This window comes from Aphelocoma coerulescens, chromosome 3 (genome assembly GCF_041296385.1).
Source record: "Aphelocoma coerulescens isolate FSJ_1873_10779 chromosome 3, UR_Acoe_1.0, whole genome shotgun sequence".
Classification (NCBI taxonomy): Eukaryota; Metazoa; Chordata; class Aves; order Passeriformes; family Corvidae; genus Aphelocoma; species Aphelocoma coerulescens.
Window position 1 is genome coordinate 1368435 of NC_091016.1, and position 16610 is coordinate 1385044.

The 16610-nt window shown below is 52.2% G+C and overlaps 1 long non-coding RNA gene across 1 annotated transcript; it reads right to left on the reverse strand.

Annotated features, from left to right (window-relative positions):
• Positions 1–12808: 12808 nt before the first annotated feature.
• Positions 12809–14488, reverse strand: LOC138107093 (uncharacterized). The gene is made up of 3 exons (XR_011149220.1): positions 14409–14488; positions 13595–13677; positions 12809–12934 (listed from the first exon to the last, which is right to left on the reverse strand). It is a non-coding gene; the product is annotated as an uncharacterized lncRNA (long non-coding RNA).
• Positions 14489–16610: the final 2122 nt, after the last annotated feature.

The following is a 16610-nucleotide window of genomic DNA, read 5'->3' on the forward strand; positions in this document are numbered from 1 at the left end:
TCACCCCCCGTGGGATGGGGAAGAGACCAGAGACAAAATTCCAGCTCAGAACAGTTTAAGAATGGAAACCAAGACAAATACAATCATTTGAGATTAATGACAACACATAATAACAGTGAGAGCAACAAGAGCAGTGGTAACAATAATGAACAGGAGAGGGAGAAAAACCCCTCCACACCCCCCTCCCTTTAACATTATAAATCCAAAATTTAATCCAGAGCACCAGAATCTCCCACTGTGGGGGATTTCCATATTCCTGTTACTTTCTCTGTGTTCTGTCCTGGGGATTTGTGGACTGAGGGAGGCACTGGCTGCTCCTCTGGGCAAGGGGAAGGCCCCTGTGCTATTCCCATGAAGAGAACACCTGGAATTACTGCCCTGGGAGCCCAGTCCGGTCCTTCCAGTGACTGGGGGGCACCCAGAGGGTCTTTACATGAAATGAAAATGACATCCTGGTCCAGTGCATTGACAGCAGGATTGGACACTCCTGGCCAAGGTGACCAGTCCGTGGGAATCGCACCGGTGACCATCCAGGGGGGATTTTAAGTTGGATTCTTGCAGATTTCATCGTGCAGAAGCTCCAATTCTTTTTGGCACCTCTTGTTCAAATGTCTCCCCACTGGAAGAGGTCAATTAGTCTTTGTAATGACCTGACTGCCAGAGGCAGGGAAAAACAATCAGCGTTCCCTGAACGCCTCCATGACTTCCATGTCCACCTGCACCGAGTGGCCGATGGGCAGGAGCCTGCCCAGAACAGGCTCAGAGATGGGGCTTTCAACCCAAACCATTCCATCATTCCATGACCTCCCCCGGTATTATTTTTGCACTGTTCCCTCTCAAATTTAAATTCCTAAATTTAAATGGTTTATTAAAGCAAGAATTTTTTAATTATTCAGGAATAAAAAGGGAAGCATCACACATACAAGAATCATTCCTACACCCACCAAACCATTCTTAACTGGAAGCCTATTCCCTCATCTCTGCCCTCGTTTTGCTTTCCTGGAAAACCCTGTGATCCCACAGTTTCTCCAAGAGATCTGCTGGGAGTACTGCAAGGTCTGCTCTGTCAGAGTGCCAGGGGGGTTTACAGCACTTGCTCCTCTGCATCTTCACCCTTTCATCAGCTTTCCCCTGGAACGGTGTTGTGGGAGAAGCTTGGAATTACCAGAAATGGATCAGGTTCACATTTTTTCCCCACCAGTTTTCATCTGGTTTGAAATTCCTGGAATGACCCTCAATTGTGCCCTGGAACAGTGCTGTGAAAGGATCAATCAGAAGAACAGCCTGAAAGGAGAAAACCACCTCCAGCAGCAGCCGGAATGATCCCATTTCTGTTCTTACCTGGTCCTGCCAGAGCTCCCAACAGCCATTTCCATTCCAAAACAAGAGCTATGGAAGACATTCCTGCTGTCCGTGAGGGTGAGGTGGCAGTTTTGGACGTTCTTTGCTGTGGAATCAGACAACAAACAGCATAAATAATCTTGGTGGTCTCTTCCAAGCCAAACCACCCCGTGATTCCATGCGTGGATCAGCACCTGACCCAACTCCATTCCAGAAACCTCCTCCCACTAACCCAGAACTTTCCTTTTTCCGCTCAACATCAGGGATTTGCTGCCGAGTGCCCCGGGCAGGGGACGCCTCAGCCTTCCATGGGACGCCTCAGCATTCCCTGGGGTGCCTCAGCATTCCCTGGGCTGCTGTTCCACGCCGATCCCGTGTCCAGCGCCGTTCCGGGCTGCAGTGCCGGGCTCTCCCCACAAGGCGGCAGCACCGGGAGCGAGCAGCCCCGGCCGGTCCCGCTGTCTCGGGGCAGCTGCGCCTTTAACCCGCCCGGAGCCGGCGGGGCCGTGAACACAGCGGGCAAAAACCCCAGCGATCCCCTTTCTTTCACCCCCAGAGGCACAGGATCGCAGCATTCCCTGGGCTGGAAGGGACCCGCAGGGAGCATCGAGTCCACATCCTGGTCCTGCACCCCAAGAATCCCACCCTGTGCCCGAGAGCCTTGTCCAGACCCAAACTCTGCCCCCAGGATCCTGAAAACACAGCGGGGCTGGGAGAAGGATGACAATGGAAGATTTTTTATATAGATCTCCTTGTACGATCGTTATATAATATCATTAGATCGCCCAGGAACCCATCCCTGTACCTGGACAGCCAGAAGTGCACAAAATCCCAGCCCCTCCCAAGATGCAGCTCCTCACACCAAACCTTGGGAGAATCCCTGGTGCTTCCAACACCGCTGCAATCCCACCTGGAGCTGAGCTTACAGGGTGCTCTGCCTAATCCACATCCAAGCCTGGATAGCCCAAAGCCTGCAAGAAAAGAGGAGGCAAAGTGAAAAGGAGTGAGGGGGAAAAAACCAGAGTTTTAGGTTTTTCCCGTGTTTGCAACAGGATTGAAGGGCAGGATGGAGAGGTTTTGTGGAAAAGAAGTACCAAAGGCTGCTTCATTCCCAGCAATTAGCGCTGCTCAGGTTGAATCCAAGAGGCCCAATCCACCAGGTTTAAACAGGAGCGGCCGACAGGATGGGTTATGACACAGATCTGTGAAGCTGGAGCCTTCTTCCTTCTCCCGGGCTCTCCCAGAAATTCTCCATGTCCGGACGCGCTCCCGCTCTCCCCGCTGGGGAGGACGGACTTGGATAGCCCGGGTGACTGGTGAGCCTAAAACAATAAGTGATGCAGTGATCCAAGTGTTTTTCCCCAGGAAATTACATATTCTCTGGACCTGGGATAACCCATATCCCATGGCCTTCTCCAGGAAGAGTCCCAGCTGGATAGGGTCTCCCAGAAAGGATTCCATAGGGGCTCACCTTTTGCTTGGAGCTCGGCTGAATTCCTCAGCAATGCCAGGGAATGTTGCCATTGGAGGCTTTGGGCAGATTAGGCTCATTTGCCTTTTTAGGTTTTGTTACCGTCTCTCAGACTTCCCACTGGAATGTGGTCTCCAAGGAACATGTAAATCCCATTGGATTCCTGCTCTTTCGGACAATTTTTTGTACCATTCCTGTACAAAACGAGGCCCCCTGTTCGGATGCTTTTCCCCACCGTTCCCCAGCAGTTTTATCTGCCAGTCCTTTCCCTGCGCTGGTTGGGCTCTTCCCAGATCTCTGAGCTCCTTCACAAGGCAGGAGATCCATTTGGCCCAGGAACCGAACCCTCCCGAGGAATTGTCTGATGCCATCTCCATATTTCACAGCTGATCCTTGTGCTCAAAGGATCCCCCTTTCTTCCCTCCAGCCAATTCCAAGCCTCGCTGCCCCCAGCCGGGAACAGTCCCCAGGCCGATCCCTGCAGTCTTCCCTGCCAGGATCCTGCTCAGGAATCCATGGGCTACGAATGTAACAATTAATTCTTCCCACCCCTGCCCAGTTCTAATTCCAAAGGATTTGGTGGCTGCCTTACCCGGCTGGAGCCTGCTTCCAACTCTGCTCTTGCTGCTTCTGCTGCTTTCCATTTCCCAGGAATTCCACCAACGGAGCGACAGCGTTTTCCACCTCCTCCTCCAGCATTCCCTCTGTTGCGTTCGGGTGCTGGAAGGATATCAAAACCTGGGCCTCACTATCAGGAATTATATCCCCGGATTTGTTCCTTTCCAAATGTCACCTCTTCCCAACAAAGCACTGGCCATCCAAGGAATTCTAGAGAGCGATGTGCTGACCGCTGCTTACTCCTCTGGAATGTCAGAGCTTGGAAAAAAAGGGCAGTTGAGGCTTTTCCTGGTGCTGCCCATGAAGTGTATTTTACCTAAGTGCCCCTGCCCATGCCTTTGCCTGTATCCGCCAAAAATCCACCCGTTCATTCCCCAGCTGCTGCCTCCCTCTTTTCCTGGATCCAACAGAATTTTAACAGGTGAATATTCCCCTCTGGAAGAGCACCTTTCATTCCAAACCTAAGAACAAACAAATGAATCACTTTCCTTCGACCTTCCTTATTAGGATTCCACTGAGAGCAGTGGATGGAAAATGATCCTCTCCTGGCCCCTGCTGGATTCCCGGAGCAGGGATCCTTTCCCTCTTTCCCCCCACCCCCCGCGGTGCCCTCCTCCCCCTCCCGCCCCACCCCGCACCCTTTTCAGCCTTTGTTCCACAGCTTTTGCCTCCGGACCTCAGATCCTTTTGGTCTCCAGGAGCTCCCAGCAGCTCCACAGCCTTTCCTCTCCCATCCTGATCCTTTCTCCAGGAATGGAGCTCTGCATTGCAATTCCCTTCTCTTTTCTCCGACAATTCCCACCAACCCAGACCTAAAGCTGACACAAGGAACGCTCGGTGCCCACAAATCCAAATCCAGACCTGGCCATCCCTAAACCAGCAACTCCCGGACAATTTGCGTTCATTCCAACCTAACACTGAGGACTCACCTAATCCTTCAAAATTCCCAAGAAATATCCCGTTGCCTTCAGCTCCCCGGGGATTCTGCTTCGTGCTCACACGGATTTGGGACTTCCCTGAAAAACCCGTGCAGGGCACGCTGGAATCCCCGATCCCGTGAATCTGGGGAGTGTGAAAAGCTCGGTCCAGCCTGGGCCCCCAGAAATTTTTGCCAAATATCCCCCAAGTCCTCGGGACAACCGAACTCTCTGGTACTGCATTTTTGGCGTTGTAAAGCCTGGAATTACTTTATTCCTAGTGCTGGGCTCTGGATGTGGCCGAGAAAATCCCGGCCTCCACACAGACCCAGATTCCAAACTTTTGGATACGTTTTAGCAAACCGAGAAATTCCCCTTCCCTGCTTCTTCTTAAGGGCATCCTTCTCTTCCCTTACCCGGCCTGCTCTCTCCCACTGGGCTGGGTTTTTCCCTTCCCATGCTAATTAGTCCCTACTTCTAGGAGGTTTAGGTACCTTTCTTCCCTGGCAGGGATTTCTTAACACAGCTACCGAGGCTTTGGGAGTCTTCTTTATCTTCTACTTTCTGGAAACACACCCTCTGATCCATAAATGCCACAATCCAGATGCCCAACTTCAACAAGACATCCTTTTCACCTAAAAACACTCACTCTCAACTCTTAGATCTTTTAAAGTTTTACCCCCGCAAAATTCCCCTGCTTTTCCACCGCTGAATTCCTCCGTCCTGATTCCAAGAATTTCTTGAATACCACGGGGCTTTTCTCAAGATTTACCCCCACAACCTTCCCTACGTGCCCACTGCTCACCACCTCATTTTTCCCTCAATGTCTTCGTTCTCCACCCCAGAGAGTTTGTCAAGTGTTGCCTCCAAGATGTTCCCCCTCTGTCCACTACTGAGTTCCCCATTTTGCCTTCAAAATATTCCTTCTGTCCCCTCCAGATTGCATCCACTTTTACCCCCAACATTTTACTTCCTCTACAATATTGATTAAACCTTTTCCACCCCAAAAATGTGCATTCCCTCCCTTAAACAGCACCTCAGCTTTTCCCTCAAAAATGCCCCAGAGAGAAACTCCGATTCAGCCCCCAAACTCCCATTTTCCTACACAAACAGTTCTTGTGGCCCCTCTCAATTCCCCCAGGCTTTCAGCTAAAGGAATAACTGGAAGCCTATTCCCTCATCTCTGCCCTCCTTTTGCTTTCCCGGAAAACCTTGCCATCCCACACTTTCTCCAAGAGATCTGCTGCGAGTACTGCAAGGTCTGCTCTGTCAGAGTGCCAGGGGGGTTTACAGCACTTGCTCCTCTGCATCTTCACCCTTTCATCAGCTTTCCCCTGGAACGGTGTTGTGGGAGAAGCTTGGAATTACCAGAAATGGATCAGGTTCACATTTTTTCCCCACCAGTTTTCATCTGGTTTGAAATTCCTGGAATGACCCTCAATTGTGCCCTGGAACAGTGCTGTGAAAGGATCAATCAGAAGAACAGCCTGAAAGGAGAAAACCACCTCCAGCAGCAGCCGGAATGATCCCATTTCTGTTCTTACCTGCTCCTGCCAGAGCTCCCAACGGCCCTTCCCATTCCAAAACAAGAGCCATGCAAGACATTCCTGCTGTCCGTGAGGGTGAGGTGCCAGTTCTGGATGTTCTTTGCTGCGGAATCGGACAACAAACAGAGCGTAAATGATCTTGGTGGCTCTTCCAAGCCAAACCACCCCGTGATTCCTTGCGTGGATCAGCACCTGTCCCAACTCCATTCCAGAAACCTCCTCCCACTAACCCAGAACTTTCCTTTTTCCGCTCAACATCAGGGATTTGCTGCCGAGTGCCCCGGGCAGGGGACGCCTCAGCCCTCTCTGGGACACCTCAGCATTCCCTGGGATACCTCAGCATTCCCTGGGACGCCTCAGCATTCCCTGGGCTGCTGTTCCACGCCGATCCCGTGTCCAGCGCCGTTCCGGGCTGCAGTGCCGGGCTCTCCCCACAAGGCGGCAGCACCGGGAGCGAGCAGCCCCGGCCGGTCCCGCTGTCTCGGGGCAGCTGCGCCTTTAACCCGCCCGGAGCCGGCGGGGCCGTGAACACAGCGGGCAAAAACCCCACCGATCCCCTTTCTTTCACCCCCAGAGGCACAGGATCGCAGCATTCCCTGGGCTGGAAGGGACCCGCAGGGAGCATCGAGTCCACATCCTCGTCCTGCACCCCAAGAATCCCACCCTGTGCCCGAGAGCCTTGTCCAGACCCAAACTCTGCCCCCAGGATCCTGAAAACACAGCGGGGCTGGGAGAAGGGTAACAAGGGAGGATTTTTTACATAGTTCTCCTTGTATGATCGTTATATAATCTTATTAGATAGTCCAGCAACCCATCCCTGGGCCGGGACCCCCACCCCTGTCCCGGGACACCCATCCCTGGGCCGGAATACCGATCCCCCGCGGCCCCCACCGTCCGCTCGGGACTGTCCCCGTTCCCCGCTCACCTCCGAGCCCGCAGCACCCGCCCCGGTGCCCCCGGCCCGGCCGCGCTGCTCCCCGGACTCCCCGCCATTGCCGCGTCGGGCGAAGAAGGGCGGAAATTACCGGGACCACACCAATGTGGCGATGCGACCTTCTCAAGATGGCGGCGGTGGAGGACCCCGCTCCGTCTATTCGGCTGCCTGAATGCTCCCGCCTACCCCAGGCGCCGCTGACCCCACAGTCGGTGTCCGCATAGCGGGAAACGCCTCAGAAAATTGCGTGCAAGCGCTGGGCTGGCGTTGGTGTCGGCGTCGCGTTCAGGCAGCCGAATAGACGCAGCTAGAGGGGGCCTTCCCTGCCACCATCTTGAGAAGGTCAGAAAATAGCGTAAACGACCGCCATCTTTAGTGTGGCGATGACCTAATTTCCGGTTTTGCCGCCATCTTGGGTGCTGGCAGAAGCCACTTCCGGTCGAGCCGCCATCTTTAGTGTGGTACGCACAAGGCCCCCCCCCCCCCCCCCCCCTCACAAGAGCTTCTGTCTATTCAGCTGCCTGAATCCAGCCCGGACTCCGACGCCGGCCCCGCGCTTTCCGCGCGATTTTCCGCGGTGGTCCCCGGTGCGAGGACACGGGTGGTGGGGTCACCGGCGCCGGAGGCGGGCGACGGTCCCGCGACCGGCGGCAGGCATCGGCAGGGACACCTCTCTTAGGGGCCTATTGCGTCCGCCATCTTGAGTGTGGCGGAAGTGTCATCCACCCTCTGCAAGGTCCTGGCAGGTTCGAATAAAAACGCCACTTACGCCGTCCCGAAAGCGCCAAACTGCGCCTTCCTTTCCGAGCCGCCCCCTTGAGAGCGGCACGCGGGCGGCTCTATTCCCACCGTGCTCGCCCGGTGCTCCCCGCCCCGGCTCGCGCTGCGACCGCGCCTCTGCTGCCCGGCAAAACCGGCCCCGCCGGGCCGCCCCCCGCGCTCTCATTCGTCGCGGTCACCGCCCCGCACGGCGCCCGCTCCTTTGCAGCGCTCTGGCCCCGCTCATGCACGCCCGTGTCCCTTGGCGCTCCGAACCGTCCTTCGCCCCTCCCCTCCGCTGCCAGACGCGGTCCCGCTCGCTCCTTGCCCTTGCCACGCTCGGCAGCCACCGAGGCCGCCGCCCTCTCGGCTCCCCCGGCCCCGGGCGGCAGCAGCGCCGGGGCGCCGTGCCGGGGCCGGCAGTGCCGCGCTCTCGCCACCAGGCGGCAGCAGCGCCGCCCAGCTCAGCCCGGGGCCGGGCCGCGCTGCGGGGCACGGACAGAGCAGAGGCAAAAGCCGGCTCAGGGCGCTCTGCAGCTCCTGCAGCCCCAGCCTCTCGGCTCCTGGCGCCAGGCACTCGCTTCTTCCCTTCCTACAGAAAAACGCCGCCTCGTTATGCTCAAAACTTGCTCATCTCTAGTCCCAGCTTCTTATATTCCTATATGCAACAGAGTAGACCGAGAGGGCTGGCTTATTTCAAAATGAATCTACATCTAAATCCATCGCCTTTGTCTATAGATGTCAAAATGAAGACCTTAGCAGGTTTTGGTATTCTGCACACATCCCTCCCTGGGAGGAATGGTAAAAAGTTAAAAACAAATGAAATTTAAACAGTAAAAAGTTAGAAAAAAAGTTACAATGGCAGAAATTTAGAAACAAACAAAGAGGTACAATACAAGAAACGAACAAATTTCTAAAGGTAGAAAGGTTGAAAGTTAAAAACAAAGGTAGAAACAAAAAAAAATTAGAACCAAAGTTAGGTAGACATTTAGAGACAAAGTCAGAAAGGCGAGTGTTGAGCTTTTGACAGGGTACCCTTCCTTCTCAGACCAGGGTGAAAGAGCAGAGGAGGCTGCTGTTCTGCTAAGTTCTTGATTTCACAGTCTCACAGCTGTCTTGAAGGCAGACTTTGAATGGGGTTACATGATAAAGCCAAGCAGCAGCAGCAGGCAAAACCAGCTGCTTCTATATGCTCCATACCCTATATTTTTTGCTTACAGAAGTGTGGATTATATTTGTTAATTGACCAGTAAGATTCACACACGATTCTAGTTTTCTTTTTCTTAACCCACCCTGGTCTAATTCTAACAGTCGTAAGCCTCACACAAGTGTTACATCTGTGTTACACAGATTTGCATCTACAGTTTCTATCAGCTCTTAGTGTTTATGTGAACACTCCATCTAAAAAATGGCAACAGTGCCACTCAATCTAGATTTTGTCTAAAGTAAAGAATTCTGTGAAAAGGTAACACTGCTGCAGCAAGAGCTGTGCTGAAGATCTCTGCTACAGCTTTTTCATGACTAAGGCACTTGGCATCTATTTCTACTAAAAGTTAAAAATCCGTAGTTCTATTGCACTTTGCTGTGGCTTCATGGATGCCAGCTTGTCCAAAGGTTTCAATTCAAACCTAAGGCTTTGGCTTCCCTCTGGGCCTGAGGCCAGAGGAGCCTCCACTCTAAGAAGGTTAGAAACAAGGTTAGAAAGGTAAAAGTTAGAAAGCAAAAAATACATTTAGAAAGGCACAAAGTTAGAAATGTAGAGTGTTAGAAACCAACAAAGGCAGAAAGGTAAAAATGGGGAGAAAAACAAAGGCAGAAAGTTTCAAAGTTAGAAGCAAACAGAGGCAGAAAGGGACAAATCTAGAAAGTTAGAAACAAACAAAGGTAGAAAGTCAAAAAGGTAGAAATGAACAAAGGTAGAAAGTTGGAGAGGCAGAAAGTGCAGAGGCTGGCAGCAGCCATTCCAGCCTTAAGGAGAGCCCTGTGGAGAAGAGCAACTTGTTCCATTGATCTTCACTTCGAGAAGGGCCTTCTGCTCTCTTGGGAAAGATGCAGACCAGGCCATGACTCCAGCTAGAAGCAGCAGGTGGGAATGCTTTTCCTTCAGCTCCCAGAAAGCTGGGAGCTTTCATGTTTGAGTCAGTGGCCTAAAAGGGGCAGAAAGTCTGCCCTGACAAGTGTGTGGGCATGGATCTGTTTGGTCTTGCCCTGTGCCCATTCCCAAAACTCTCTTCAAACTTGCCCAAAAGAGCAACACAAAGCCTGGGGCAGATTGTGCCTGAAGAAAGAATCGTCTCTGTTTTTTTCCAAGCTGCTACAGAAACAAACTAAGGTAGAAAGGTAAAAATGAACAAAGGAGGGAAGGTGAGAAAGGTAGTTCGAAAGTCAAAGTCAGAGAAAGAGAGAAAGTCAGAGAAAGGGAAAGGCAGAAAGAAAGCAAGGCAGAAAGCAAGTCAGAGAGAAAGAAAGAAAGAAAAATAGAGAGAAAAAGGAATAGAGAAAGAGAAGAATCGGGTTTGAGAGAAAAAGAAATGGAGTTTAAAAGAGAAGTAGTGTTGAAGAGAAAAAGAGCAACTGAGAACTAGAGTGACAGAGACATCCAGAAAGAGTTAAACAGTGAGAAAAAGAGAAAGAGTTGGAAAAAGTCAAGTGAGGAATAGACTAAAAAGTAAAGCAAAGCAGAGCAGCAAAGCAAGAAATACGGCAAAAAACTTACTAAAGCACACCAAAGGAAGAGAGCAACCAAAGGGGGGAAGGGGGGTATCTTTATTAGGGTTTCTTCAACTTTATCGAATGAGGGTTTTTTAGTTACACTTCAGCAAAGCAAGTGGAAACAACAATGTGCACAAGCACAAGTACAAATCCAATCCATCTGCACACTGGTCAAAGTCCAAGTGACATCCAGAGCAATACGTGCAAGTGCAGCGGCAAACACGAATCCAGAGCAACACAAGCCAACCCCATCGCAGTACAACCTAACAATTGTTCTCTTTCTGGAAAATGTATGACATCTTATTGGTCCAGGAAACCCAAAACAACAGCAGCAGACAGAGAACAAAACACTCATCCACCACCCGCCTCCTTCAGCTTCCACACAAACCCACCCTCGCTCTCGTCTCGAGAGCACCCCATGGGAAGGCGGTTCCCGGGAGCCCCAAAATCATCGCGCCTGACAAATGCCCAGCCCCGGCACGGTCAGCACCCAACCCCTGGCGATGAACGTCACCTCACAGAGCGGCCGGGGCCCAGATAAAAAAACCCAGCTGGGAGGGAAAAAAACCCCAGACAGCAGAGCTGGGTGGTTTTTACTCTAAGTTTAAAAAGTAGCTGAAAAGCCTGAAAGGCAAAACTCACACCCACAAGGTTAGAAGCATTCCACACACGCACTCTTCTCGCAGGCAGACAGACACACACAGACGCAGCTCTGGCACCACATTTCCTCTTGTTCCTGCTGGCCTGGAAAGCCCCAGGTAAATCCAGTCCCTCAGACCTTGCATCCCTGAACACCAGGAGAGCTGGAGTTTTACCCAGATCCCAGTGCCCTGCACAGCTGCACTGACACGAGCACAGGCTGATCGCTCTGCCCAGCACCATCCCTCATTTTCCTCCCATTGCTCCCCAAGCGTCCCCAAACCACCCCGTGTCTGTGCCGGGGCCAGTGCCTGCCCCGAGCCCAACCAGAGGCTGTCACCCAGCCCTGCACCAGCTCCCACCCCTGGGAGAGCTGGGAATGCACTGAGAGCTCAGCTCCCTGGGCTCCCCAACACCCAAACCAGTCCTCAGACACACAAATAATGCCCAACCTGCCCCTCCGGGCACAGCCAAACACCACAATTCTATCATCCCCAAGGAACTCTGGCAGGTTGCCTCTTCACCTGTGCCTTTTTCCAGCAGCCATGGCTAGGACCGGGCTGTCAGAAATAGCATTCCCTAGGCAGTTCATCCCAGCACAGAGGAGAAGAGGAGCCTGTCACTCATCCACACCACGGGCAGGACAAGGGGGGCCCAAGCTGGCTTTGGCTGCTCCAACATCCAAAGCTCTTGGTGCCAAAGATAGGACGAGTTCAGTGGTTGCTCCTGTCCTGAAAGAGAGCAGAAAAGCGAAGTTAATCCCACTGTGGAATGCAAGACTCCTGCATTTCATATTTCTGCTCTGATTGCTCACCGCAGAGTATTATCCATGGAAAAAAAAGGAGAATGACACCATATCAAATAAAAAGTGCCCTTCTCCAGCACTTTTATTCCAAGCATTAAAAAGATGCTCATTTCTCTTCCAGCATTGTTTCCCTCATTTTAGCAGAACCGTCTTCATCCCAGACCCCCCTCATCAGCTGTTCAATCCTCTGGCACTGGATTTGGACAAAAGAAGGGACGCACCTGGATCGCAGGAAATCACGGAGAGAAACCCCTCCAAAACCTGACAGAGAAAAACAACAGGAGATGCAGGAAGACACATCCCTCATTTGCACGTCCAGAGTGCTTTTCTAAAGACTTCCCTGCATCTGGATGCTCTTTGCACTTGGCTTTCTTTACAAGAATGCATTTGCTGCTAAACACGTCTCAGGCCCTTATTTGATCAGGATAAGGTCGGATGCGGATGAAGACTCACACAGGGAATAGCCAGGGAGATGCAGGGCCTGGGAACATCAAGGACGGAGAAGAGAAGGAACAGGGATTGTTTTTCTTGTTTAGAGCCAGCAGTGCTGTGAGCTTGGAGAACACACGGCACCACAGGGATCCAGGGCAGGAGCGGGATAACTCTGGGATAAGGGGAATCTGCTCCCACTCCAGGGCTGTGCCAGTGAAGGAGGGGAAGTTTTAGTGCCTTCATGGCACACAAAAACCAAACCCAGCACCACCGAGCTGGACTTTCGTGAACTGCAACACAAAGCGGCCCCTGGCCTTTGGGGGAACACAACCTCACCGAGTCACGGAGCCAGGGGATGACACTTGGGAATGAGCCTTGCGGCCTGCAGCCAAATCAGATGAGGGAGCCACAGGAGCTGTGGGGTTTCCTGCTCTTCCTGCAACGCCATCAGTCCAGACCAGGAGACCCTTCCTGGAACAGATCTTCCCTGTAAAAGGGAGCAACACCAAAGCTCAAGCCCTCATTTAGAGACCCTTGGAAAAGCAAAGGTGAGAGGGGATTACCTGGAGCCCCAGGGGACCGAGGTGAAGGGGATGAAGAAGCAGACAGCAAACTGCTTCCACTGCTTCTCACTCCAGCAAGGGGAACATCCCTGGAATTTCACGTCCAGCGTCTCTCCCAAGCCCCACCGGCGAACCCACACGTACTCCAGGACTGATCTCCTTTGTACTTCCAGCAGCACAGACCCACCGGGAGGAACTGCAATCCAAGGACACACATCAGCAACCGCCTTCCCGCTTGGCGCTCTCTCCACATTTTTCCCTTTCCAGTGGGATGCAGGTGCCACCCCCCAGAGGCAGGAAAACTGCCTTGCAATCCAGTACAAAACCTGCCTGGGAAGCCCAGGATGCCCGGAGCCAGCAGCCATTTCTCCTGGAGCTCCTGCTGACAGGCATTTGAAGCCTGCTGGGCCTCACAGCTGCTTTTCTGCCAAGGGCATTCCCATCTCTTATTTTTTAGCCCAAATAAAGGTTTGCAAAGCTGAGTTTTGTGAGAAGTGCTTCATATTTGGATTATTCTTAACTTGGGAGTTTCCCTTGGCACCAAAATCAGGGGGTAAACCCAACATGGCCTCAAAGGGCCATAAGATCCCAGATATCCAATCCCCAGTTCCCTCAGCATTGGTTCATTAAAGCTTTTCAGGGGTAATTTAGCAAACTTCAGGGTTTGGTGACTTCACCATCAAAGCAACACGAAACCTGTGCAAAAGGAACTTAACTAAAGCTGGCTAAACGCTGCCCAGACCTGGCAGAAAGCGCTTCCCACACCTCTCCTGGAATTCTCTTTCCCAGCCCTTCCAGCTTCGGAAGGCTTCTGTGGGAGCCTCAAGTCGCGGTGCAGCTCAGAACCTGCACGTACCTAAAGCAGCCCCACGGGAACACAAAGCTTCCCTCGGGCATTTCGTTTCTTTACCCCAAACATTCTTCCCACTCAGCCACAATCTAGAAAGGAAAGAAAGGAAAAGAAGGAAGACCAATTAATTCTGACATAAGGAGTCTTGACTATTCCAACACACTGCCAGGTGAAAAAGCATCCCTGCCACTCTAACAAATCCCCCTGATACTGTCTCCATTCTGTATCAATTATTTAAACGCTGTATTAAGGAGCGTAAGGACACAATGCTTGGAATTCTCAAAAATGGCTCAGCTTGGCTACTCCAAGCACTTTCTCACCCGGGGAATTGAGCTGTCCCACATTTAAACGCCACGTTTGATCCAAATCCCATAGAAATCTGATATTGTTTGGCTCCTGAGCTTTCCCAAAAGCTGTGCAGTCAAGCCTGGAAATCCTCACTGAAGCTTTGCCATGTCACATCGGGATTTACCCTTGGGAAAACCCCACTCTGAGCACTTGGGTTTCAAGAGGTTGCACCCAATGTTACAGACACAGAATTCCTGCGGGGTTTGGCATTTCCTGCACCTCCAAACACGTGAAAAGAAGGAAGTGCAGAGTCCCGAGGCTCCATTATTGCCATTCTCCTCACATCCCTTTCCTCAGCTGCACGTGGCTTTGTGCCTCCTCTGAAGGGCTGGAAAGGAATTCGGGAACCCCCCTCAGCTTCTTCGGTTTTCAGCTTTTTCTCTGAGCCGGCCCAAAAGGCAAACAGGAAAAAAAACCCCCAAAAGTGCACAAAATCCCAGCCCCTCCCAAGATGCAGCTCCTCACACCAAACCTTGGGAGAATCCCTGGTGCTTCCAACACCGCTGCAATCCCACCTGGAGCTGAGCTTACAGGGTGCTCTGCCTAATCCACATCCAAGCCTGGATAGCCCAAAGCCTGCAAGAAAAGAGGAGGCAAAGTGAAGGGGAGAGGGGGGGAAAAACGGAGTTTTAGGTTTTTCCCCTGTTTGCAACAGGATTAAAGGGCAGGATGGAGAGGTTTCGTGGAAAAGAAGTACCAAAGGCTGCTTCATTCCCAGCAATTAGCGCTGCTCAGGTTGAATCCAAGAGGCCCAATCCACCAGGTTTAAACAGGAGCAGCCGACAGGATGGGTTATGACACAGATCTGTGAAGCTGGAGCCTTCTTTCTTCTCCCGGGCTCTCCCAGAAATTCTCCATGTCCGGACATGCTCCCGCTCTCCCCGCTGGGGAGGACGGACTTGGATAGCCCGGGTGACTGGTGAGCCTAAAACAATAAGTGATGCAGTGATCCAAGTGTTTTTCCCCAGAAAATTACATATTCTCTGGACCTGGGATAACCCTTATCCCATGGCCTTCTCCAGGAAGAGTCCCAGCTGGATAGGGTCTCCCAGAAAGGATTCCATAGGGGCTCACCTTCTGCTTGGAGCTCGGCTGAATTCCTCAGCAATCCCAGGGAATGTGGCCATTGGAGGCTTTGGGCAGATTGGGCTCAATTGCGTTTTTAGGTTTTGTTACCGTCTCTCAGACTTCCCACTGGAATGTGGTCTCCAAGGAATATGTAAATCCCATGGGATTCCTGCTCTTTCGGACAATTTTTTGTACCATTCCTGTACAAAACGAGGCCCCCTGTTCGGATGCTTTTCCCCACCGTTCCCCAGCAGTTTTATCTGCCAGTGCATTCCCTGTGCTGGTTGGGCTCTTCCCAGATCTCTGAGCTCCTTCACAGGCAGGAGATCCATTTGGCCCAGGAACCGAACCCTCCCGAGGAATTGTCTGATGCCATCTCCACATTTCACAGCTGATCCTTGTGCTCAAAGGATCCCCCTTTCTTCCCTCCAGCCAATTCCAAGCCTCGCTGCCCCCAGCCGGGAACAGTCCCCAGGCCGATCCCTGCAGTCTTCCCTGCCAGGATCCTGCTCAGGAATCCATGGGCTACAAATTGAAGAATTAATTCTTCCCACCCCTGCCCAGTTCTAATTCCAAAGGATTTGGTGTCTGCCTTACCCGGCTGGAGCCTGCTTCCAACTCTGCTCTTGCTGCTTCTGCTGCTTTCCATTTCCCAGGAATTCCACCAACGGAGCGACAGCGTTTTCCACCTCCTCCTCCTCCAGGATTCCCTCTGTTGCGTTCGGGTGCTGGAAGGATATCAAAACCAGGGCCTCACTATCAGGAATTATATCCCCGGATTTGTTCCTTTCCAAATGTCACCTCTTCCCAACAAAGCACTGGCCATCCAAGGAATTCTAGAGAGCCATGTGCTGACCGCTGCTTACTCCTCTGGAATGTCAGAGCTTGGAAAAAAAGGGCAGTTGAGGCTTTTCCTGGTGCTGCCCATGAAGTGTATTTTACCTAAGTGCCCCTGCCCATGCCTTTGTCTGTATCCACCAAAAATCCACCCGTTCATTCCCCAGCTGCTGCCTCCCTCTTTTCCTGGATCCAACATAATTTTAACAGGTGAATATTCCACTCTGGAAGAGCACCTTTCATTCCAAACCTAAGAACAAACAAATGAATCACTTTCCTTCGACCTTCCTTATTAGGATTCCACTGAGAGCAGTGGATGGAAAATGATCCTCTCCTGGTCCCTGCTGGATTCCAGGAGCAGGGATCCTTTCCCTCTTTCCCCCCACCCCCCGCGGTGCCCTCCTCCCCCTCCCGCCCCACCCCGCACCCTTTTCAGCCTTTCTTCCACAGCTTTTGCCTCCGGACCTCAGATCCTTTTGGTCTCCAGGAGCTCCCAGCAGCCCCACAGCCTTTCCTCTCCCATCCTGATCCTTTCTCCAGGAATGGAGCTCTGCATTGCAATTCCCTTCTCTTTTCTCCGACAATTCCCACCAACCCAGACCTAAAGCTGACACAAGGAACGCTCGGTGCCCACAAATCCAAATCCAGACCTGGCCATCCCTAAACCAGCAACTCCCGGACAATTTGCGTTCATTCCAACCTAACACTGAGGACCCACCTAATCCTTCAAAATTCCCAAGAAATATCCCGTTGCCTTCAGCTCCCAGGG